General features: G+C 44.4%; 1 long non-coding RNA gene across 1 annotated transcript; it reads right to left on the bottom strand.

Moving 5' to 3' along the window:
* Positions 1-23,767, bottom strand: LOC144340928 (uncharacterized). The gene is made up of 5 exons (XR_013417477.1): positions 23,607-23,767; positions 19,221-19,310; positions 4,231-4,394; positions 1,551-1,633; positions 1-823 (listed from the first exon to the last, which is right to left on the bottom strand). It is a non-coding gene; the product is annotated as an uncharacterized LOC144340928 (long non-coding RNA).
* Between the last annotated feature and the right edge of the window lie 2,991 nt (positions 23,768-26,758).

The following is a 26,758-nucleotide window of genomic DNA, read 5'->3' on the forward strand; positions in this document are numbered from 1 at the left end:
TAACAAGTTTGTTTATTTGAGGCAAGGGTTGGCAAACTATAGCCCATGGGCCCAATCCAGCCAGCTGCCTACTTTTTTACAGCCAGTAAGCTAAGAATGGTTTTGACATTTTTGAGTGGTTATGTTTTAAATGGTTATATAAATATCTACATAATGTCCTTGCTATGGCCTCTTGGCCTCCAAGTCTGAAGATGGGAAAACATTGCTCTGGGTTGGGTGTTTCTATTGTGCTAATGCCTCATTTGGTACCCAAAGCCCTGAAGCAACAAGATTGAGTTGGGTCTCGTTCCAGCTGCCAGACGCGGAGAAGGCCTAGCATGCATAGCTCAGTATGTCACCGGCCCATGAATGTGACTCTTAAATACAGAAAAAGTGACACGTCAGCTCATTGCAGTGGGGTTCTGCGGCTTGAAAAAGACCTCTGTATTGTATATGTATCTTAGTAATTGGAACTTGGACTCATTACGTCTTTTTTAGCAATGACATTGTAACAGCATGGACCCATCCATCATTGTGTCATCCTTATGAAAATGGTCTCCACTGGTCAGCTTGTCATAGTTAATTAGTCTTCCAATGTATGAATAGTCAGAAGCAAAGCGACTTTGAGGTTTTTTTTGACAATTTTAACAGTGAACTCCAGAGATATCTGATCTTTCCTGCCTTTTAATTAGAGCCTTTTCATTTGAGAAGGAGAGTGTCCTTGTGGTTAGAAGTACAGCCAGTCTAGTTCTGCTTCCCATTTTCAGTTCTGTAGGCGACTCATAGCAACCACAGGCAAGTCGGTGACTCTCTGAGTCCTCAAGTATGTGCAGTCCAGGAAGTTCTAGAATAAAATGCGGTTAACTGATTGCTACTCAAATGTAGATATTGTTGAGATCTTAGTGAGACAGGGGTAGTGTGTTAGATACCACTATGAAATCTCTAAACTTAGTAGTTTAAAAAAGATGAACAACCATTTGTTTAGCTCAAGATTCTGTAAGTCATCAATTTAGTGTGGGCACAGCTTGCTCCGTCAGGCACCCGCAGTCAGTGGTGTTGGTGTGTTGGGTGGGTGGGTGGTTGTGTTCATCTTGGCTGGGCTCTCTTATGTCTCGGGCCTTGGTTGGGACAATAGGCTATGCCTCTCTGGTCCATATAGCTTCTTCTCCTCCAGCAGGCTAGCCCAAGCAGAGACAGGGGTCTCGAAAGAGAGTGAATGTGTGTAAGAACTCTTAAAGCCTAGGTTTGGAACTGGCAAAATATCACTCCACCATATTTTAGTGGTCAAAGCAGGTCACAAGGCCAGCCTGGAACCAAAGGGGAGGGAAACAGAGTCTACCTCTCAATGGAAGGGGCTTCAGAGTCATGTTTCAAGGGCATGATTGCAGGAAGAAGAAGGGTTGTGGTTATTTTGCCATCTACCTCTGGGAGCTAATATATGAAGGAACACATGCAAGGTGTGAACTGGCCCTGCTACCATACCAGGTGGGGGGAAGAGGCCATGACCGTGAAGTCTAGATGCTAAGCTGTGAGAGAGGGACTGATCAGGGGAATTCAGTGACCTCAACTACAGCAGAGATATCGATGATGCTGCTGTTTGTCCCTGGGTCTCCTCTGTGGCAGAAGAGAGTGAGGGAGCCTAGAGAAGTTAGACCTGCAGAGGATGAGTAGGTCTGTGAGCAGCACCATGGGGGGTTTTGGTTAATGCAGTGAAGAAAGAGGGTATTTTTCCACATACGTTGGGAAACCAAGAGCGAACACAGGCTCTGAGTTCGACAGGCTAGTGGAGAGGAAAGAAAACTTCTGCACACAGGAAGGAAATCTCCTGAACCAACAGGCTGAGGTTTGATGCTGTCAGCACAGCCTTCCAAGGCAGACACACTTGACTTCTAGTTGTGGTGTGACACCTTATTAACTGTGTGACTTTGGGCAAATCACTTAACCTCGCTAAGGCTCAATCTCCATATCTGTAAGATAAGGATAATAATATATGCCTCAGAGGACTGTAGGGGTGACTAAAGGAGATAATCCATGTAACTTGTCTAAAGAGATACCTGGCAGGGTAACAGCTATCCATGAGTGTCCATTGTTATTAACCTTCTTACCTTTTGTTGCTATTGATTTTTCATGCATGGCCCACAATTCTACTTTGCAGTACTGGCCACACTGATGAGCTCTCCTAGTATTTTAGATGAACAGTTTCATGTGGATGTACCACTATCAATTCAAAACTAACACACATTAAGATAAATGAATTGTCGCTTCATACCATGTTCCTTTCCCAAATGTTTGTATCTGTTCATTCAGCACCACCATTTAGCCACCCAAAGAATCTGTGTTTCCTTCCTTCCTTCAGACCTCATATCCGGTCATCAAACTATGAAATATCTCTCACCCTGTACTTCCCATTCCATTCCCCCACTACCTGCAGAATCTGAGTTCTCACTTGACACTCTGAGTACCACTTCAGAGTTCTTACAAGTTTCCCTGCCTCTGGGCTCTCTATGCGTTCATCCATTCTGCATCTTGTTGCAAAATTGATCTTCCAAAAAACAATCCCTTGCTCAAAGCCATCAATGGTGCCTCAGTGCTTACCAGCTGACATCCAAACATGAAGTCTGACATTCAAAGCTCTCTACAACCTGACCCAGGCCTTATTACTAGACCAATCTTCCAAGACTCCAGGCAAAGTCATTTGGCTTTACAAATTTTTCATATCTCTATTTTGTGTTCCCAATAACAGTGTGAGCCTGTAGAGCAGAGGTTGGCAAACCATAGCCTGAGGACCAATTCTGTATGATCCACAAAGCCTAAAATGTTTGCTACCTGACACTTCATGGAAAAGTTTATTGACTCTTGCTCTTGGGGGTAGAAGCCTGTCATAAATGACTTTGTTCTTCCTACACAACCCTGTACCCTTCAATGAACATTTATCGACCTCTAACCATCCTATTACTCATTCCTGTACATTTGTTTCCTTCATAAAGGGCCTTCGTCTCTTCTGCCTACCTGGGTGAACCTTTTCAATCTTCTGGGGCCCACATCAAATCCTCTGGAAATTCTGACTCTTGCTCAATTCTGAATCCCAACAGCACTAAACCACACATCCTTTGCTCATCTTCTGCTTCCAGTTAGTTCTTTGCATCAGAGTAGGTCATGAACCTAATTGATACCTGTTGCTTAGCTACCAACTGGTTATCATCCACCCTTCAGTACTCGGTAGATATTGTCTGGCCTGGGAAGTGTTCTCTGATTCTGTCATTCTTCTCCCCTACAACTGAGTTAGGAACCCTTCTTTGTACTCCTCCAGCTGCCTGGACTTTCCGTCATGGCCCTTGTCTTTGTGTACTGTGATTGTTGATTTACTTCTAGGATTCTCCAATTGGATTGTGACCTCCTTGAGGACAGGCTGGTGTCTAATTCACCGATACATTCCCAGCACCTGGCATGGTGCTAAAGACACTCAGTTCACATTTTTGAAAAAAATAATGGATCGATGTAATCAAGAGTTGCTGATTAACTACATGCCTGATTAAAATATTGGTACTATTCCTCATGGCACCCTATTTACATGCTTCAGTTCTCCAACTAGTCTATTATGTATAGTCTAGTTATACACAGTAACTAGACTTAGTTATAATAACAACCTTTCCTTAATTATATATCTATGGCTAGTTTGTATCTCTCAGTATTAGTCAATGCCTATCAACTTTTATATGACTGAGGTTATCCGGCAAAACTGGGGGCAACCTGGGAGAAACCAAGCTAGGAGATCCAGGTCTCTGGCAAGAGAGACATGTGCCTTTTTTCAATCCCAATTTCTCTCCTGGACTGTGGGCTACTAAAACAAATAGCAGCTCTCCCTCTTTATGAATTAAGCATTTCAAGGACAGCCTGGCTGTGAAATAAAACGATCCAGACAAATTATTGCACACTCATAGCCAGATTTCTGAATCAAGCCTGAGCCTGCCTAGAGCTCCACGTTCACCTAGCATAAAATAATACCAAATGTTTGGACTTGGAAACCATTTGCCAAATGTTGGGATAATATAACAAAACACACACACACATTATCAGAGACAGAAAATGGCATCCTGGAAACAGCTTAACCCACTGCAAATGAGAAGTAAGAGCCTTATTCAGCAGAAAAGTTCTTTCCCACTTTCGGGTTTGCCCTGGAGCTGTTTGCTGCTTGAACCTCTCTCATCTACTCGCGGTTTTTCCTGGGAGCACATCATATGTTGCAATTGCATGTCACTTAGCTGTCCATGATCAGTTTCTCAAACGCGAATATATTAGAGACAGGTTGTGAATTAGCCAGCCACGTTAGCCCCGATCTCCTCGCAGTAAAATGGATGCAGAATGACCACATTTTTCCCTTCTCTCTATGTACTGGTGGCTTCCACAGGAACCCTCTGGAAATGAAGCATAGAAAGAAGTTCACCTGACCAGACAGAGAATAGACATTTGGCATTTTAAAAAGCCTTTTAAATGTCTAGGTAGATGGTATACTACCCCGTAGCCTTTTCAAAATCTGTAAGACATGCTGTGAATGCCGTTGTCTAAAAGCACCAGCCCTGGAAAACTCTCTGGGTGTCCGGGTGAGGAAGGCAGCAACCTCACCACTTCTGGAAAGAAAAGGTTCCCACTTGCTTCAGGAAAAATCTCCTTCTACCAGATGACAGGACAAGGAAAAGCTAGCAGAATGTTTTGCTCATAATTTTTATCCGATCAATCATGTGTAATAAGCAATGCAGTTTGGCCACAAAAACAATATGCAAGATGGGAGATTGACTGCTTCAAGGGCTGGCAGGAAAGGGCACATTTCTTCAGGACGACATCAAAAGTCACTTGTTGCCTTGAGTGAGTGGTCAGAATTGCAAGTTCAGTGCCAATGGATGCTTTCATGTAAAGCCCCATGGCCTGAAGACAGCTCTCAAGTTGATGCTCAATTGCCACGTGCACCTGAGACATCCCAAGGGGCCCAGCAAAGCAAGAGAGCAGTCCAGTATTCTCTGGGGCTATGGCGCCTAAGTCCAGAGGAGAAGGGTTGTGAGGAATGTGGTGGTTGGGCACATAGAGGTCTGAAAAGTTTGCTTTTGCTTTCCCTTCCCGAAGTTTATACCCAAGTTGCACTTATTACTACTCTCTTTGGAGGAAAGGCAATCCAGAGCCCGCAAGCCACGGAGAAGAGTCAGAGAAAAAAAAGAATGTGCCCACCCAAGCTGGCAGGCACCTGGGCCTCTTCAGCAACTTGAGGTCTGACCTCCCCTCTCAGCTGGGGAAAGCAGGGGAGATAAGATAGGGCTGACCCTAAGGCCTCATCAGCATCCTTGACCTTGGTAGAGGGCAGACATGCAGACGTGGTCCTTGTCTGCATGGGGGTGAGGAGTGGGAGGAACAGGGGGAGTGGAGGAGAGCAGCCTTGCTTTGCTGCTAGAGACCAGCAAGGGCCATTCAGTAAACAAAGCAAAGTAAAGCAAATGACAACAGCAAAGCAAGATGTGAAAGGGAGAAGGGCGGATTTCTGTGGAGTCTCTGGCAGGTTGAGGTGCTGCCTTGCCCAGAGAAAGGCTGTAAGGTGCTGGCATTTCCATGATGCTAAACAGGTGGGGACTGTCACAGGAGAGGCCGCAGACTGCCCTGAGCCTTGGGCGATTGGCCCTTCTCATCACGGTCCTCTTCAGTCATTACCACTGCCTCGTTAGCTTCAGCAGACCTCTGGCTTCAAAAGTGGGAGTTAGCTTGAATCACGGATGTTGGAGAGAACAGAAGATGGGCAGTGTGGAGAAACACCTAGAGAAATACACCTGAGAATCCCACTGCCATCCTCCCCAAGCCTGAATCTGTCTCCTTGCTCAATCATGTAAGGGAATGTTCCACCTACTTCATCGTTTGGCTTTGAGAACTTCCTGTCCTGCTTTCTTTGAGAACACTCCAGGCTTCCTCTTGTTCTTTTGTTCTTTGTATCTCCCCTAATTTCCCAGGCATTCCCATACCTCAATGCTTCTCAGAACATGGTTCCCCAGCCCTAAGCTGCCCTGAGAATCCTGACTGGAAGCTTCCTGCTCATCCGTTTGAGGACCTGTTACTTCAGTGGACTGTTCTGAAGAAAAAAGAGAAAGCAACAGGGTTTACTGCCCATCAGTGTAGAGTTACAGAGCAATTCCAATCAGCCTGTGGTGTGGCACAGTTCTTCCTATGGGTGGCTGTGCAGCAAAGCAAGACTCTCCATGGAGACAACTGCAAGGGATGAGGAGGAGGCCAAGGGAATCCAAGACCTTCCTGACTTCCTTTGCCTTTTTTTAGCTTCTCAGAGGCTTTTAGGGAGAAGTCCTGTCCCTGCTTTTCAGATAATTCAGTAGCTGTTCTTAGATGGCCACCTTAAAATAAAAAAGAAAGGTGATGGTTCTCCACATTTATGTAGTGTTTTACAGTTCTGAGAGCACTTTTTATCTCCCTACCTAAACTGTATCACTTTAGGCCTAGGATGGAAATTAACAGGAGGAATCACAAAACTTAGTTATTCCAATCACAAATTTCAGGTGAGAATATTTGTCTTGTCCTGGTCGGAGCTAATGTTGACCTCTCTGTTAGCATATTTTGGATCAGATTCCAGTGCACCTTTTTGCCTGTAGAACTGAATGAATTCTGTGCTATTAGCCTGATGCAACCATTGGCTTGCTCCCCACACCAACCCTAACCCCTGTCAGTTCCCATTGAAGCTGGTGATTTCACAGAATTCTGCACCCAAATGTGACATGCACTTCTTTCTTCTCTCTCTCTCCTGTTGCCCCCTTAGCTCTCTTCTCTTTCTTTCCCTCCTTTTTCTTCTCTTCCCTTTCCTTTCCATTTCCTTCCCTTTCTCTCTCTGTTTCTGTCTGTCTTCCTCTCTGCTAGATATGGTTTCCTGTCAATCAGCATTCATCAGCAATTGCACGTATACCCTTCTTCGTATCTCAGGGGCTGGAAACCTGGAGTTCATATTTCTCAGGCTTCCTTGATTCCAGGAAGGTAGAGAATAGGATCTTCTTCCTCTGGCAGGAAGAGGTATGGCAAAGATATGGGCTGTACTGGATATGAGTTTTTGTAGCAGACTCCATATTCTACTGTCAGTCACAACTTCAGGGCCAAGAGGCAGCTATGAAGCCAGCAGAGTTTTCCTGCAGTTTTCTGACCCTGAGATATTAGTATATCCCAACTTCATAATCTCTGGATCATGAGATTACAGGTTACAGGTTTCAGGTTACAGTGGTGTAACCTGAAAACTAGTGGCAACTCCTCTAAATTACCTTCCTGTAGCACAGCCAATAATTTTGCTGACATTTTATCCTCTTCCTGCATTGCTTAAAAGTCAGCCTTTATGCATAAAATACTTAGAGTAATGGTTCTCAAAGACTGGCCCTGGACCAGCATTATCATCGTCATTATCATCATCATCATCATCATCATCCGGGAACCTGTTAGAAATGCACATTATTGGGCCCCATACCAGACCTACTGAATCAAAAGCCCTAGGGATGGTGCCAAGCAATCCAGGTTAACAAACCCTACAGGCGATTCTGATGTAAACTAGAGTTTGAGAACCACTGACCTATTGAGATGTTTATTTTCTTATCATAAACCGTGACTGATATACACACACCTTCTCAATGTGTGCTGCTTTTTGTGTGATTATAAAATACTATGTTTCATGTAGAAAATTTAGAAAACTACAAAAAGTGTGAACAAGAAACCAACCCCCACAAAATCTCACACTGAAAGTTAACTGGGCCAAGCATGATGGCTCACGCCTGTAATCCCAGCACTTTGGGAGGCCGAGGCAGGTGGATCACGAGGTCAGGAGTTCAAGACCAGCCTGGTCAAGATGGTGAAACCCCGTCTCTACTAAAACTACAAAAATGAGCCTGGTGCAGTGGCAGGTGTCTGTATTCCCAGCTACTTGGGAGGCTGAGGCAAGAGAATTGCTTGAACCTGGGCAACAGAGGTTGTAGTGAGCCAAGATTGTGCCACTGCACTCCAGCCTGGGCAACAGAGTAAGACTCTGTCTCAAAAAAAAGAAAGTTAACTATTATTACCCTTATTTTGCTTCTAGCCATTTCTCCATGTATACACATTTATACATATAGTTACATAACTGGTTCATCAGTTTTTATCTGATTTTTTCCCCCACATAACATTATATTAGGAGCATTTCTCTGTGCCATTATATACTCTTATTTAAAATTTACTTAATGTTCCATGTTATGTAAGTACCATAATTAATTACCTACTTTTCCAATGATAAATATTCATGTTATTTCTGGGGTTTGCTGGTATAAGTGAATGCTACACTAGATATCCTTATATAAAATATTTCTCCAATGCTGATTGCTCCATTAGCATCAAAGGATAAATGAGGATATGGAAGAGAAGAGAGATTTAGGCAGGACAGTGCTGGACCCTTTCAGAGCAGTGGCTCCTTGTGTGTAGGGGTAAGCAGAGAACTCATGAAACTTACCAGTTAGGAATCAAGGTGGGAAAGAAGAGGAACTTAAGAAAGGTGCTTTCTATTTCTGAGCTTAAATAACAGTTGTGAGAGTAGAGGCATCTCAGAAGGAAGGACAAACAAAATGAAGCAAAGCAAGTGATTCTTCTTTTGACACCCTAGATATTCACCCAAAAGGTAGTAGCATTTGAGGCCAGTGCACACTTGTTGTTTACGAAGACACAAAGACTTCAGTTTTTTCCCCCCGATTCAAGACATCAGCCTGGGGAGGCTGAGTCCATTCTCATGTTATGGTGGCATTTCCATCTATGATAGATGGGCTGAGGTCACCCCAAAAAGTCCAAGCCTTGTTGTGCTAAATCCCTATCAACCTCAATGGGGACTGCACCAGGATTAAGAAGCCAAAGAAGGGACCCAGAGCCAGCAAATGAGACATGCCGTTTTATTGGGAGCTTACATACAGGGGAGAGAGTGCAGCGGTGGAGATCTGTGCAGAAGAACCACATCCACTTGCAAAAAGCATGCAGTTTATACAGTATTTTCACTTTGGACCCTCCCCCTAAAAACCTCCACCTGGCAATTTTCATTTAACCCCAAACTCAGGGCCTGAATCCCCTGTAAGGCCAGTGTTTCACAGGCTGGGCTGGGGGCTCAGATGTTTTTCATAGATAAGGAATTAATTTCTTAACACACATTCAGGTGCATCTGCCATACAGGGTCACTCTCAGGGTATGCTGAAGTCGCTGCTGTCAGGTGAATTTATTGTACGCTCCACCCCAAAATGCCCTTGAATGACCCTCATGTTCTTATCATCTATTTTTCTGCAATTTCCCTGGGGCCAGGCACGCAGAGGAACATTGCGGCCAGATGCCACACTGCAATACAAACTACAGAAACAAAAAGTCCTTCCGTGTGCTGAGAGTTGATCCTGGATGCCCATAGCAGTCCCACTGTGGAGGAGAGGGGCTGGCTCTCCACAGACCCAACAATCTGTTTTGTTCTGGAGAGAGGCCACCATCTGTGCCCAGTTGGTGAAGAGGTTTGCTGCACATCATCTATGGGCAGAAGATGAGATGTTTAGTGGGTACAAAAAAGGGCAAGTCATAACCATTTAACAAGACACAGGAAGTCGTGTCATTGAAAGAGCACTGCCCTTGGCAAGGACCTGGTACCTGGTTTACAATATCAATGGATTGGCTCCCCTCTGCAACATGTGGTGGGAGGCCGGAGCAAGACACCAGGGACCCAATGTTTCACAGTAAGAGGGTAATCGTCCCCTTGCCCAAGGAAGGACCAGGACTCACTATTCTAGAAGTACAAGAGGGAATAGGGTGCAAAATAGGTGTGACCTGTGTATCCTGTTCCAGTCCCTTCCCCCATGGAGTGGGAAAAGTGAACCATCATGGGCTAATTTGTCATTTCTAGAGCCACATAATGATGTGCTCCCTAGATGGTAGGTCCTGAGGCAAGGGCAATAGCAGGTTGTCTCCAATTCCAGGCTAGTGCAAAGTCATGTTAGGAATGGGGTCCTGTCCCTCCTGTATGTGGGAATCTATGGAGGTCCAGCAGCCTCTGTCAAAGACTGCTTCAGCTCAGGTGGCAGGGCCAAGCACTGAATGGAGCTCAGTGCTCAAGGGGCTACCAGTCAATGTGCTCCCCTGTTGGAGGCATGCATGCCATGTGGCCACAGTCTGCATCCAGGGATTCCCAGACCTCAGTCTCTGGAAGGTATCCTGTAGCCAACCTGCCACGGGATACTGGGCAAGCACCAGCACTGGGACCCCCTCTGCAATGTCCTCCACCTGTTGCAAGGCACAATATGCAGTGCAGAGCCACTGCTCCATGACGCTATCATCCACCTTCAGCCTCCTGCCATAATTGGGACCCGAATCCTAAAGGCACATATTCATTTTCTTGCCCTTGCCACAGGCCCTACATAAACCCCTCAGGGTAACCAGCTATATCCAATTCACAAGGCTGTACCTGCACAAGAGTCCCCGCATCCTGTGTTTCACTGCAACTTTAGTTTATTCAAAGGCCTCATCCTTCCTTGTGGACCCATCCCAGTGGGCCCCCTTTTTGACTAAGTGGTATGGGGGCCTAAGACATTGGGCCAAACGGGGAATAAAAGACCATAGAAGGCCTAGGAAGATTTGCAGCTGCTTTGGTGTGCTACGACATGGGTAGACCTGCACCCTATCCATAACGGCAGATGGAATGACTTTAGTCTTACCCAACAAGATGACATCCAAGTATTTGACTGCCAAGCCTAGACCCTGGACTTTGTCTGTACCAACCCGATTGAGACAGCAGAGTGTGGGCTGTAGTTTGTAAACTGGAAAAAGACTCAGAAGTTAACTATCTCTGGGGCAGATGGTAAAGGTCCATTATTCTCTTTCCCAGGTGAATGCAAATTGGCCTTGACGCTCTGGGGCAATGGGAATGCTTAAGAAGGCACTGGCTAAATCGATAACAAAATGGTACAGGCCAAGTACCTCTCCTACCCTCATCTGTAGGGAGATGATACTCAGAGGAGGAACAGCTGCATACGCTCTGGGAAGACCACCTTATTTAGTTTCCAGTAATCCACTGCCATTCTCCGTGTCCATCAGGCTTCCACACAAGCCATACAGTGATACTGTATGGGCTGTGCACTGGCCTTATAATGCCTACCCAGGCCAACTCCTCAACAGTCCTGTGATTATATCACATCCCTCTGCCCCAAGGCAGGTGGTATTGCTTCAGGACTACTTTTTGCTGCAGGGCTGGCAACTGTGCTGGTGCCCATTTCACGTTCCCCTGATCACATGCTTCACTGCCCCAACTCTCAGTCAGAATTCCCTGGCAGTTGTCTGGGGGCTCATAAGATATCCATTCCCAAGATGTATTCTGGGATTGGAGCTATGTATATTAGTAGGGTTTTGGTGGCAGTCTCTCAACTGGTAATACTAATTTAACCTGTTTGACTTTCATGGCCCCCTGGCCCCATAACCATCTATTGTTATCACAGGCCCTTGGAACACATGAATGTTACCATATGTATTAGTCCATTCTCACATTGCTATAAAGAAATACCTGAGACTGGGTAATTTATGAGGAAAAGAGGTTTAACTGGCTCATGGTTCTGCAAGCAGTATAGGAAGCATAGAAGCTTCTGCTTCTGAGGAGGCCTCAGGAAACTTCCAATCATGGCAGAAGGCAAACGGGGAGTGAGATATCTCACATGGCAGGAGCAGGAGCAAGAGGAGAGGGGCAGGTGCCATACACTTTTAAACAACAAGATCCTATGAGAACTCAACGATGGCAAGGACAGTACCAAGAGGATGGTGCTAAACCATTCATGAGAAATCCACTTCCATGATCCAATAACCTCCCCCCAGGCCCCACCTACAACTTTGAGGATTACATTTCAACATGAGATTTGGTGGGGACATAGATCCAAACTATATCACCATATATGAGAGTGCATTGGCACCAGTATCCATGAGGCATGCACAGTTTGTTAGTTTTAGGTGACCAAAATATAGCTCTACATGTGGCCTCTGGTCCCTGGACAGCCTGGTCATTATTGCTCTTATTGGGATCCTGGGGCTTTGGCCTGCATCCTAGTTAAAGAGGTTGGTGCTTGCCATCTCTCTGTAGGAGGGGCAGTGGGATGCACCTGAGGCTCCTTAGTGGAGCTGTTCCAACTTGAGCTTCTGCCCCAGTCTGACCAGAACAGCATTAGACTTTTTATCTGTTTTCACAGCAGATGTCCCTGCCCCTAAGAGGTTGTGCCACATTTGATGGTGGGTCACTGTGATGGGCCCCATTGCTGTTTCCTTTCCTTTCATTCCAGCAGTGTGTACCCTTCACCCATGTAGCACCCCACCCCTGCCACCATTTCCTCCAACTCAGTGTCTTGGGCCACAAGAGACACTGGCTGTGCTACCAAGGGGCTCAGGATAGACACTAGTGTGCCATACCATTGACTGGTGCCAACTATAAGATGGTATCTTTCATGCCAGCACTGAAAAGCTCATCATTGGGACCTCTGTAATGCCCAGCATAGACAACATGCTTCATCCCTAATTCCTAGAGGATGTCCTGCAATTCTTCCACAGTTTGTCATTGCAAAGGAGATGTGGGAACATCTCCCATACTTGGCAAAGCTGCCTTGCAGCCTACAATCACCCAGCCAACGGCACAGCCTGATCCACATTACCAGCACCACAGAGGTGCTGCCTTGAGACCCAGTGGTCTATAATGGATGCCATTTCACTCACGGAGTATACAACACCCTCTGCCCCCATGTCCCAGAGACAAAGAAGCCACTCCACAGTCACCTGTCTCCCTTTCTGCCTGAATCTATTTTCCATTTCCACCAGTTCCACAGCTGTGTGGTCCCACATGGTGGTGCACTGTGGTCTTCCAGGCAGAGGCAAGTCCTGCAGGGCTACCTGCTATGGGCACACTTGGTTTGCTTTTATCTTGGTGGTGACCATCAGATGCACAGAGGGGATGGGAACCTCTAAAAGTTCATCGCAGTCTTCACTCTCCTCCCCACTAGAGCTCTCCACAGGGTCTCAGGCCTTAGGGTCTCAGGAGGATTTAGTCATGATAGCTCAGACTCATTGATGTGGCAGCTGGTGACTGTTCAAGTGGGCTACCTGACAATCCAGGGTCTCCATCTTGTCATCCTGTGCCTGCAGGACAGTAAGATCCCCAATGTTTCAGCCTGAGCTAACCTGGCATCTCTTTCCAATTGCGGTTCATCCTGTAACTGACAAACACTTGCCTGCAATGTGAACTGAGCTTCAGTGGCTACTCTGCAGAGCAACCAGCCAATTGCAGCTGCCACCACTTGGGCATCTAACCCTTGTTTAGTCAGATCCATCTCCTGTAACAACTCTTCCAGATCCTTCAGAATTTTGGGGCATCCCTGTGCTCACATGTTGGACCCCATCCATCATGCATAGTGGCTTTCAGGTCCCACATAGATGTGGACAGCCAGCTCAGAATTTCTGCTGTGGATTCCCCTTCCCTGATCCCATCATGTTGGTGCTCACAGGATTTTCTCCAGCCTTCTGGATAGCTCACCAATTGTGCTGAATCCCTATCAACTCCAATGAGGATGGCACCAGGTTCAAGAGGACAAATTAGACACCCAGAGACAGCAACTGAGATATGGGGTTATTGGGGGTTCACATGCAGGGGAGAGAGTCCAGTGGTGGCAGGCTGGCAGGAGAACTGCTGGTCCAGTGGTGGTGGGCTGGACTGAAGAACCACACAGCCCAGTGGCAGCAGCCTGGAGAACTGCATGGCCCAGTGACAGAAAGCTGGGCAGAAGAACCACAACCACTTGCAAAAAGCATGCAGTTTATATAGCATTTTCACTTAGCACCCTTCCCCTAACAGTCTCCACCTGGCAATCTTCATCCAACCCTAAACTCAGAGCCTTGATTCTCTGTACAGTCCATGTTCCACAGGATGGGCTGGGGGCTCAGCTATTCCTCATAGATATGGAATGAATCCCCTCCAAACACACATTCAGGTGTGTTAGCCATACGGGATCATTCTCAGGGTATGCGCAAGTCATTGCTATCAGAGGTGTTTACCATACATGTCTGGGCACATTATAAGTGTTTCGGCAATACTTGCTGACTGAATAAAAATAAATTTAAAAAAATAGATGGATAGAATATTTCTGAAAACCCAGGCATATATAATATTATCTCAAATGCCCCAGATTTAGTGATTCCCTATAAAATCCCTGCCTAGAAATGAATCCACTTCCCAGCCTGCATGGCACAAATAGGCATTCTTCCCTCTTCTGCTCTTGCCAATCAATCAACAAATATTTATCATCTGCCACATGTCTAGCACTATTCTTGTGCAGGAAATAACAAAGTTCTCACTGCCTTCAAGGAGCTTATAGTTTATTTTTTACTTTTTATTTTTAATTGACAAAAAAATTGTGCATATTTAAGGGATAAAATGTGATGATGTGATGTTTTGATCAATGTATACACTGTATTAGAAAGACTCAGTCAAGCCAATTAATATATCCATTTTCTCACCAACTTATTTTTTGTGGTGAAAATGTTAAAAATCTATTCTTTTAGCAGTTTTGAAACATGTAATACATTATTATTAATTGTGGTCACCATGCAGTGCAATAGATCACTAAAGCTTGTTACTCCAGCCTGAGACTTTGTACCCTTTGATCAACATCTTTTTCCATCTCTATCACTCTCCCCTAGCCTCTGGTAACCACCTTTCTACTCTATTTCTTCATGGAATATCTTTTTCTATCCTTTCACTTTCAGTCTATTCGTATCCCTAGAGGTGAGATGAGTTTTTCTGGGCAGCATAGAGTTGGGCCTTATATTTTTATCCATTCAGCCACTCAATATCTTTTGATTGGATAATTTAATCCACTTACATTCAAAGTAGTTATTGACATGTAAGAGCTTATGATTGCCATTTTGTTAAATTTTTTTCTGGTTGATTTGTAGATCTTTTGTTTTCTCTTTCCTTGTGGTTTGACGATTTTCTGTAGTGGTATGCCTTAAATTCTTTTTAACTTTTGTGTATTTACTAAAGGTTTTGCTTTGTGGTTACCATGAGACTAACATAAAACATCTTATACTAATAACAGGTTATTTTAAGCTGATAATAATTTTGATCACTTGCACAAATTTTACACTTTTACTCCCTCCTAATTTGTTTTTGGTCACATATTTTGTGTCTTTTATAATTTGTGTCCCTGAACAAATTACTGTAGCTATAGTTGTTTTTAATAGTTGTCTTTTAACCTTCATCCTAGAGACATAATTGATTTTCAGATGACTATTACAGTATGAGTGTTCTGAGTTTGACCATATATTTACTTTTACCAATGAGTTTTATATTTTTATATATTTTTATGTTACTACTTAGCAACTCTCCCCCTTTTTAAGTCTGAGAAAGTGATTATCTCCTTTTCATTTTTGAAGAGTGGGATTTCCAAGTATAGTATTCTTGGTTGGCAGGCTTATTTGTTTTCTAATCTTTCAGCTTTTTGAATATATAATCCCATTCCTTTCTGGCCTGCAGGATTTCTGCTGAAAACCCTCAGAGAGTCTTGTTAGAGTCTCCTTATATGTAACTGTCATGTGTGTCTGTGTGAAGAGACCACCAAACAGGCTTTGTGTGAGCAACAAGGCTTCCAACAAGGCTTCGTATTTCACCTGGGTGCAGGTGGGCTGAGTCCGAAAAAGGAGTCAGGGAAGGGAGATAGGGGTGGGGCCATTTTATAGGATTTGAGTAGGTAGTGGAAAATTACAGTCAAAGGGGGTTGTTCTCTGGCGGTTAGGGCAGGGGCAGGTCACAAGGTGCTCAGTGGGGGAGCTTCTGAGCCAGGAGGAATTTCACAAGGTAATGTCATCAGTTAAGGCAGGAATTGGCCATTTTCACTTTCTTTTGTGATTCTTCAGTTACTTCAGGCCATCTGGATGTATACATGCAGGCTTGGGCTCAGAAGCCTGACAGTAACTGTCACTTTTCTCTTGCAGCTTTCAATATTCTCTCTTTGTCTTTATGTGTCTTGATGTGAGTCTCTTTGGACTCATTCTATTAGGTGTATGTTGAGTTTATTGGATTTAGGTTTTTATTTCCTTCCCCAGAAGTAGGAAGTTTTTGCCATTATTTGTTTGAATATGTGCTCTGTCCCTTTCTCTTTCTCCTCATCTTTTGATACTCTGATAATGCACATGTCATTCCGCCTGATGATATCCCATAGTCCCTTAGGTCGTCTTCACTTGTTTTCATTCTTTTTTCTCCTCATATTATATGATTTTCTATAACCCATCTTTATGTTCACTACTTCTTTCTTCTGCTTGATCTAGTCATTGTTAAAGCCTTCTATTGAATTTTTGAATTCAGTTATTCTTCAGCTCGATGATTTCGGTTTGTTTGCTTCTTCTTCTTCTTCTTCTTCTTCTTCTTCTTCTTCTTCTTCTTCTTCTTCTTCTTCTTCTTCTTCTTCCTTAACATTTTTCTAACTCTCTGTTGAAGTTGTCAGTTTTTTCACACATTGTTCTTACCCTAGTGAACATCTTTATGACTGTCCTTTTGAATTCCCTGTCAGGTAAATCACATATCTCCATTCCATTGAGTCAGTTTCTGGAGATTTATCTTGTTGTTTTATTCATAACATGTTTTCTTCATTTTCCTGTTTTTTCATTTTCCTTCACTCTCTGCATTGGTCTCTGCACATTAGATTTAAAAAACTACCTTCTCTAATCTTGTTATACTGCTCTCTTGTGGGAGCTGCTCCTGCCCCATTTGCCTGGCCAGACATTCCAGGTGCCTCTAAACTGTTTGTGCATGTCCCCAACCCAATGTTTTTGTTCTTAGTGGCTTCCAAGAAATTAAAGTGTCAGGTTGGCGTGGTGGCACACACCTGTAGTCCTAGCTACTTGCAGGGCTGAGGCGGGGGGATCATCTGAGCCCGGGAGGTTGAGGTTGCAGTGGGCGATGATCATGATCATGCCACTGCATTCCAGCTTGGGTGACAGCATGAGACCCTGTTTTTTTTTTTTTTTTTTTTTTAAAAAAGGGAATTAATGTGTCAAGTTGTGCTATTGTCTTAAGAGAGGTGGGATAGAAGCCAGTCCTTTGAGATGCAGATGGAGACATTTGGGTGTTAGATGTGTGTTCTAGTTCCTTCTTCCTTTGCAGAGAAACTGAGAGCTAGAGTTTATCTCCACTCATTCTACTCTACATCAGGGAAAGAGTCTGAAGCAGATGCTTGTACTCTTGATCAGACTACTCACTTTGAGATGACTGCTGAACATTTACAAGTTTAAAAGTCACCTTTTTGTTCTCAGTGGTCTAGGAGACTCGGGAGTGCAGAGTCTGTCAACTCCCATAGTGAGGTGATTTAGGAGCTAGTCTTTCAGGTGAAAGCTGTAAAAGTTGGGGCATGCAGAAATTGCTTCCAGGGAGAGTCTGCAGATTTGAATTCATTTCTGGAGCAAGCCAGGGAAGAAGGTGTGGGGAGTTTCCACTCTCCTGTTTGAGCAAGCAGAAGTTTCACACCTTCCTAGCAAGGGGAGACTTCTGGTCTTATCACTGAAACAAGCCAGAGAGGAAGGTGCAGGGAGTACTCACACCCTCTTTCAGGCATGGAGAGGTCCCCCAACATCCTCCCAATGACAGATTCCAAGACTTCAACTTTAGAGTAAGCCAGGGAAGATGGCACAGGGAGGGCTGTCATTCTTGCCAGTACAGTTCTCCAACCTCTTTCTACAGAGAGATAGCAGGGCTGGGATTTTCACTGGAGCAAGCTGGGGAAGCAAGTGCAGAAGGTGCTCACTCTCCTGTTCAAGAAAGAAGAAGTCTCAGACCCTCCTTGCAGAGGGAGCATCCTGGCCTGGAGTTATATGCAGCAAGCCAGGGAAGAAGCCACCAGGGAATGCTCACTTTCCCTTTCGGGCATGGAGAGGTCCACCAGCCTCCCTTTAACAGAGATTGTAGAGATTTGCAGCTTATTTTTTTGAAGACAGACAATAGATATCTATAGTTCTATGAGAAAATTAAAAGAGTTTAGCTTGACACGCAATGACCAGGTTTAACCAAACTCAGACCTGGCTGCTTGCTGCTTGGAAGCCAAAACACGAGAAGCAAGATGGAATGGAGGAAAGCAGTTTTATTCAAATGCTAGCCATTGAAAAGAATGGCTGGACTTAGGTCTCAAAGAACCATCTCCAATTTTTAGACTGAGTGAAGGGGGTTGAGAAGGGAAACTTGGTATGCAAAGCATGTGGGAGTGTGCAGGATGGAGGCTGGCATATCTTGCTCCAATGGCTATCTTGAGTTGTTGTCCACCTGAAGTGTGGACTGGAACCATTTTGACAATGGTTGGGTTGTAGATTAACCACCTTGGGGCAATTTCTAGTTGAGGGAGACTTCCGCAACTGGATCTCTATGCCTGCTTTATTTCAAGATTAGCCCCTGGAACTTCTAAGCAAGTGCATTATTAGACAAGCAAATATGGTGCAAGGGAGTGTCTGGAATAGAAAGAGGAAGAAAGGTTTTCTTGAGATTAAGAAGAGAGAAAATGAAACTTCAAAATACATTTTGAGGTTAAGATATTGAGTTACATATAATGTGAAGAGTGTATGCTACTTTCGTCATTTTATAGTTCCAGCTATAGCAGTGGAGGCTTACCGGGGGATGGTAGATGGCCTGTCTTAGATTCATTTGCAAACCAATAGTCCAGGTTCAGCATAGATTTCTAATCACACCCAGCAGAGGGTGTGGCAGGTCTGGATAGGGTTTATTTTTTAATTAAAAAAAATTTTTTTTTTGAGACAGGGCTTTGCTCTGGAGTGCAGTGGTGCAGTCATGGTTCACTGCAGCCTTGACCTCCTGGGCTCAAGTGATCCTCAGCCTCCCAAGTAGTTAGGACTACACACATGAACCACCACACCTGGTTAATTTTTTATTTTTATTTTTTGTAGAGACGAGATCTTGCTATGTTGCTAAGGCTAGTCTCAAACTCCTGGCCTCAAGAAATCCTCCCACCTTGGCCTCCCAAAGTGCTGGGATAACAGGTATGAACCACTGAGCTCGGCCAGTTTTATGCCCTGAGAGGCTTCACGTGTTAGTGTCCTGATTCTAGTGATGAGGAGTAGTGGTTAGCACTTGTCATGACTTGATTAGGAATGAAATAATATAGTGACTATATAGTAACCAATGTAATCAAAAACAGTTTCCTCAAAAATACCTGGCTGGGGTGGAAGCTAGCTTCTTCTCTCATGCTGATTCTGGTGTAGGAAAGTTTAAATTTCTCCCCTGAAGTTTCGATAATTTGAATCTATAAAACAAATTGATAATAGATGAAAGAAAAAAGGCATACACATTTATTGACATGCATATGGGCATGAGAATCATACACAAAATATGAGGCTTAAAGGTCGGGGGTTGATGATTGAAGTTTTTATGCCATCCTGAGATTACGGAAAAAATAGAGGCTTGGAGCATGGCAAGACAGGTTACAAGAGGGAGAGAAGAGAAAAAGGCTAGCATAAGACCACTAGCCTGGCTAGTGAGGATGGTCTTGTCATGCAGATAAACCTCACAGGTAGCAACCCTTAAAGAATAGATAGATAGTAACCTGTAATAACAGCTTCTCTGTCAGACCTTCAAAGGTGTCAGACTCTGAGTCTGACTCTCTCTCTTTCTCTCTCTCCCCATCAGTTAATCTTTCCTAGATCTGGACAAGGGGTTACCTCAGAAAAGGCCTATTTACATGTCCTAGTTACTTCACTTTATTTCCTCCACAGATGCAAATCTCCTTTTCCCCCAAAAGGGAGGAAATTGCAAGGCTATTCTTGTGCTTGCAGCCTCTCTGAATAGCCATATCAAATTATGCCAAAGAAGTATATTTGGCTGGGCTCAGTGGCTCATGCCTGTAATTCCAGAACTTTGGGAGGTCAAGGTGGGTAGATCACTTGAGGTCAGGAGTTCGAGACCAGCCTGACCAATATGGTGAAACCCCTTGTCTACTAAAAATACAAAAATTAGGAGGGCGTGGTGGCGGGCACCTGTAATCCCAGCTACTCGGGAGGCTGAGGCAGAAGAATCGCTTGAACCCAGGAGGTGGAGGTTGCAGTGAGTCAAGATCATACCATTGCATTCCAGCCTGGGAGATAGAGCAAGAGTGAGACTCTGTCTTAAAAAAATAAAAGAAATATAAATATTTTTTGTTTCCTTCACTGGTCAATTAGTAGAGGCTGTTTAAATCACTGTCTTGAGAAGAATTCTTCAATGGGAATTCCAATTTCAGAAGGAGTTAGAAGCAAGCTAAAGAAAAGCGAGTAATTCTTCTTTTTTTTTTTTTTTTTTTTTTAGATGGAGTTTCACTCTTGTTGCCCAGGCTGGAGTGCAATGGTGCAATCTCAGCTCACTGCAACCTCTGCCTTCCAGGTTCAAGCGATTCTCCTGCCTCAGCCTCCCAAGTAGCTGGGATTACAGGCACATGCCACCACGCCTGGCTAATTTTTGTATTTTTAGTAGAGACGGGGTGTCATCATATTGGTCAGGCTGGTCTTGAACTCCTGACCTCAGGTGATCCGCCCGCCTCAGCCTCCCAAAGTGCTGGGATTACAGGCGTGAGCCACCGCGCCCAGCCGCAAGTGATTATTCTTTTGGCACCCTTGGAATCAAAGAACAGTATGTTCTGAAGCAAATCATGCTTGTGTTTTCTGAGGACACAAGGACTTCACCTAACTTCTTTTTTGATCTGATCTGAGCCATTTGCCAATGAGAAAGGCAACTGAATGGTGATGTCTTCCATGAGTCCAGTAATAAGTATGCTTGCGTCCATCTGTGATGGTGCTTAGTCCTATCCAGGCCCAAATCCACAATGGGGCATAACTTTTCAGTAACTGCCTGAGGCTTAGGAAATTAAGTATTATACTAAAATGTCCAAAACACAGGAGCATGAACCTGTAGTGGATGGTAAGACTTAGTGGCTTCCAAATGCAGTGTAGATTAGAAAGACTGCTGGACTACTGGATAGCATAATCCTCAGAGTCTAGGTTTGTTTGTTTGTTTGTTTGTTTTTTGGAACACTCACAAACTGCACGAACTTGAGAAGGTCAGTTTCTTTCCTAAGCATCAGTTTCTCCATTTATTTAAAAAAAAAAAAAAAAAAGCCCAATAATTTCTGTTCTTCCTACTTCACAGGGATTTCATGACAATCAAATGAGCTCATACTTGGGAGAGCACTCCACTCGGTGCTAGACAAGAACAAGCTATCATCGTTAGTTCGCTGGTGACAGGGAAAGCTGCTACTTCCTTTCCCTACCTTCTTTTTTCTTTTTCTTTCTTTCTTTCTTTTTTTTTTTTAACAGAGGTAGTCATTTATGCACCAGAAAGAACAGTTAAATTCCTGTGCTGTGTGCTTCTCTTAGTGAAATGATTTAGAGCCATGTGTAAATAGCACATAAATTTATTATGACTCAGGTCCAAACTGGGGAATGTGTCTGTATATACACACACATGCAATGACCTCTCAACATCTAACCATTAAAAATATTGCAGCCTTGTAAAAAACAAAGCCACCTTCTTGCTGACTCCTGACAGCTAAAATGTCCTTAAAATAAAGGGGAAAGAAAGTTTACTCCACACACCTGTGCAATGGAGTTTTTATGAATCAGACAAATTTTGAGTCTCGCAGGTAACGTCAGACCCGAGAGTGATGTTTACACTCCTGGTATTTCAAGCCTAACTACTTGCTGCTGATTCGCCCAGATGGCTCTCCAGGCACAAGGATGTGGAACCTCTATTTATTTACTCCGAAGAAACAAACAAACGAAAGGTTGACCGTTGGACCAAGATAATCAAAAAGTTTTTAATAGAGTCAATGAAGGAGCAAGGCAAATGCTTGGAGCCATAAACAGGTGGCACAAATCATTTTTAGTCTTGTTAGAGAATGCGGAGCGGGCTGCTGCAGGGAGATGATTTCCTGCCTAATTAATCTGCATGTTGCCACCCTGGAACTTATTCATTTGGGGGCATGAATCCCATCTGTAAGGCCAGTTGTTAGAATTGGTGAGAAAAGACTTTCTTTTTTCCTTATTTATTAGAGGAGAGAGGAAGAGAGAGAGAGAGCTCATGTAGTTATATTTCAGCTTGAAGCAAATCAAATACTCTGAGTCTTCAGTATTTGAAAGCAGCCAAATGGCTGATGCAGGATGGCCTGTTCCTTTCGTATTTATGAAGGAATTTATATGTATGTGTGTATATATATCACGTTTCCTTCATAAATGTATATATTACAAAAACCATGTATATACTACAAAAACCATGTATATACTACATTATATATATGTGTGTGTGTATATATACACACATATATAGACACATTTTTATATATACATATGTATACATTTATATATACATATATATAAAAAACTTTTTTGTTTTTAGTGGCAACATCTTAATCGGACAGAGCTGCCAGTCACTAAGGGTGAAGTGAGATGTTTTGATTAGCCACTCAGGCAATGCTGCACTACTCTCAATAATGTCTTTGTGAAAGTTAGAAAAGGCACCCTTGCTCAAGACATTTTACTTCTATTTTCTGGGAAATTGTCATACTACATTGAATATGTTAGAGTAAGACACTTTACTCCCACCTGCCAGAAAGCTGTCATTATACAAACTGAAACCTACAGTGTCTTCAATGCGAAGACTATCTTTTTAGATGCATTGCTCTTGCGTACCACATGGCCTAAACAATTGTGCACCCGGCACCACCACTGATGCAGCATTTAGCAAGCTGCTGGGGAAGGCTGGCTGGCTTATAAGGTCCCTGCCCTCAGGCAGCTCAGTCTAGCTGGGAAGACAGACATTAGTCAAAATAATCATCCAAATACATGTACGATGACAAAATGGGGAAGTGCTTTGAAGCAAACCTTCGGGATGCTAGAAGTGTTCTTAAATGCGACGATAAATGTGTATCTAGTGTTTAAAATAGTTCTTGGCGACACGGTGAGTGCTCAACTGATGTTTATAGGAGGAAAATTTCACAAATTACAACCATCCACAAAATGGAGGTGTGTGGAAATAGAGCTTTCTTTGTACAACTGATTTTAATATTTGATTCCAAGATCCACCAAGCGGACAGTATCAAACAGTGATGTTTGGGTAAATCAGTTTAATCTAGTGACTTCTGGTCAAATTCAATCCCCATGCTCTTGCAAGCTCTGTCTGTAGCCAGTTTAAGTCTTCAGAGAGAGACGGATGATTCCCTCACTCTTCGTAGTTGGGTCACAGGCGGCCCGTGGCTGCTCCTTCCCTCACCCCTCCAGGCAGCCTATTCAAACTGGGATGCCAATGTGCCTGCTTATATGTGGGCCTCTTTCTGAATGCTGAAACCCTTGTTGGTCCCCTCCAAGCCATTTTTAAGGTAGGGCCCATCACGACCAAGGGCAGCCAGCTGCTGTTCCTCCAGCTTGTCCTGTGCCCATGTGTAGGGTGGGTCTTTGGTGCTTCCCCTCCCAAGCTGCAGCCAGGGGACAGATTGGTTTAATGCTCTACTGTCACCATCTTGAAATTCATAATCATTTTATCTTTGAATTTGTCTTTTGTGAAGTAGTGCACACACCTGAGCAGAGGAGAGGTGTGCATAATGCATGTTGCCGTTTCTTCCTGTCCCGTTTGCACATAGCATTTGTATTAATGCCTTGTATTGACCAACCACTTAAGTGAAAATGGTGACATAGAAGGAAAGAGAAAGAGAGAGACTTTTGTCTTCAGTCCTTCCTTAACTCATCAGTTAGTCAAAGGTAGAGAATGTCAGTAGAATGTGTATATGTCACAAAGGGAAATAAAGACAGCATCTCCCCTGTTCTGGAAAGGACAAAATACATATGCACACTCAAGCTATGAAATACAAATTGTGCAATGTCAGGGCTTCTGCATATGAGTTAAATGCTCTTAAATTTGCATTGAAAGCTGGCATTGCACAATATAAATAGAATGGTAAAATTCAGGCTAATAATTTTAAATTCTAATTTTTCTTTACTTAGAACAACATTAAATAGCAAATAAAAAGCTCCATGACAAGTTGAGCGAGAGAGAAAGCCTGCAGAAGAAAGTGAAAAGCTTTCAATTTTATGCTTTGTCCTGCTTTTTGAACAAGGAGCCTTACGTTTTCGTTGCACTATGTCCTGCAAATGATGTAGCTGGCCTTGCTCAAGCTCCACACGTTGGGTAGAGCTCCTTCCCTGCTTTTCCCACACCCAGCAAAATGCAAGGAGGTGGGGAGGGAGGGCAAAAGTTACACAGCTTTGTGCACTTTATTTTACTTTTTTCCTAAAACTACAACCCTTTGTGTCTTCCCAGCATGTGTTTCTAGCTCCTCCAAAGGCAAAGCATTGACAGCCAGGTTTAGTTGTCTCTTTACACTTCTGGGAAAACGGCTGTGGCCTCTAGCTGGGAGCCGTGTCTTCTGAACGTAGTAAGAGTCTGGTCTTAGCTTTCGGGCTGGCCTGCCTCCACAGCTATTTATTACAGTTCACACTTAGTTGGGGCTTTTGGGAAAGAGGGAGAAGCTGGAGCCAACAAGAATGCAGAAGGGAGAATGCAGGAAGACAGGGCACAGTGCTTCTGCATCTCTCCTGATGTGGACAGTAGAAACTTCCGGCTGGGCGCGGTGGCACAAGCCTGTAATCCCAGCACTTTGGGAGGCCGAGACGGGCAGATCACGAGGTCGGGAGATCAAGACTCATCCTGGCTAACACGGTGAAACCCCGTCTCTACTAAAAAATACAAAAAACTAGCCGGGCGAGGTGGCGGCGCCTGTAGTCCCAGCTACTCGGGAGGCTGAGGCAGGAGAATGGCGTGAACCCGGGAGGCGGAGCTTGCAGTGAGCTGAGATCCAGCCACTGCACTCCAGCCTGGGCGACAGAGCGAGACTCCGTCTCAAAAAAAAAAAAAAAAAAAAGAAGAAACTTCCTGAGCACCTTCTGCGTAGGGCATGGCTCTGTTGGGGCTCAGAAAACAGTACCCCAAAAGGAAGGCCTCAGCAGCAGCCTCAGAAGCAAACGTTTCTCTCTGACCTTCTCCTGCCCTCCTCTCAGTCCCGTTTTCTCCTAAGGTCAGCCACTGAAACTAGAATCCCTCTTTCTCGAGGCAGGTTATAGAAACCAGAACCCCTTTTCCCCAAAGCCAGCCATAAAATCTGAAAATATTATCTGTGAAAACTGACCATGAAGAACGTATCTGACCTACCTGGTTTGACTGTGGGTCACAAGACCCCCATTCCAGAGAGGCCCTGCCCCACACCCAGAAGGCAGGAATGCTTTAGAGAGGCCGAGAAGAATCTAGACAGGTCTTGCTGGGTTTTCTGACTCAGTCTATTAATATTAGACCATCCCCACTTTTGTCAAATCAGACTTCTACCTGGCTGTCCACACTCTGTTAAGCCTAAACATAAAAACAGACAATCTCCCCCGTGTCTTGGGGTCTTCATTCTGAAGCCTCCGTGGACACACATTGAATGAGTTAGTGTGCTTTCTCTCCTATTACTTGGTTGGCCTCATGTCAGTGAGTTTTCAGTGAACGCAGTCCCCTCGTTAGTGGGCTGCCGTGTCAGGCAGGCAAGCGCAGTGGACTCTAGGAAGGAAGAGGCAAGGACCTTTGGGGAAGGAGCATCACTCAGCGGCAGAGACAGGAAGCCGCAGAGCGGGGTTTTTCAGTCCTCTGCTCCACAGTGCACAGGTTTCAGAATCCTTCCTGAGAATTCTCCATTACCACCACACTTTTTAATTTTAGGAAATCAGCATGTTTTATTCATTAAAAAGATAAAATATCTTTGTGCAAGGGAGGCCCCAGAGGAGAGCAGTGCTCAGAGTGGCTAATGGATTTCTTTATAATGCGGTTTAATGCAACAAGGCAACTCATGTCTTTATGGTTGGGAGAGTTTTCTCCTTGGATGGGGAACGAGGGGCTGAGAGCCTGAGACCGGGCGTACTCCAGAATCCACACCCAGTCCCTGGCTGGAGGCAGCCGCTCTTTGCCTGAGCTACAGTCCTGAGGCTGAGCCATTACCCTGAGTGACCCATCCCTGAGAGACCAAGAGGCAGTGGGGCTGAGCCATGCTTTAGATGTCACCCCTCAGTCCCAGAAGGGATACCCTGCAGGTCACCAAACAAGAGTCGAATTGTTCTCTGTGAAAAAGTCAACCTCTTGAGCATGAAAAAGCCCTAGCACTGGTGGTAGAAACCAGCTGAAGCAGGGGTGGCTAAGCCTTCTGTGAGGAGGAAATTCTTTTTATTTTCTAGAATCTGCGATTCCGGAGGAGACTGTGGAGGGAAGGCCTCCTCTTCTGAGAGTGGGGTGGTGAAATAAGGAGCCTGTGAAGCCGAGGCTCTTCTCACTGGGAGCCCTGACTAATCAAGAACAGCCAGGGCAGCAGCTCCGTCTGTGGCCAGCAGAAATCTTTCTGATGCCCCCTGGCTTAGAGGAAAGAGAAACTGTGGGATTATAGCTATCCCATAAAAAAAGCAAAATTCATCTTTTTCACTTTCATCTGTGGGTCAGAAAATAGACAGTGAGGGCTGAACGTCCTTCCACAATGGGTTGGCCAGGATAGCGTCTGGTGTCTAAGGGCCAGAGGCAGGTGAGGGGAGTGGAGGCTGAGAGCGGCTCTGAGGGAGGAGGGCCCCACTGTTGGCGGCTGCTTCCCCTCCTCGTATTTTCTCCCTCTTCTCTCTGTTTCAATCTACTAATACTTCCGCGTTTCTGTTTCTCCTC

The sequence above is a fragment of the Macaca mulatta genome, chromosome 5 (assembly GCF_049350105.2).
Source record: "Macaca mulatta isolate MMU2019108-1 chromosome 5, T2T-MMU8v2.0, whole genome shotgun sequence".
Lineage (NCBI taxonomy): Eukaryota > Metazoa > Chordata > Mammalia > Primates > Cercopithecidae > Macaca > Macaca mulatta.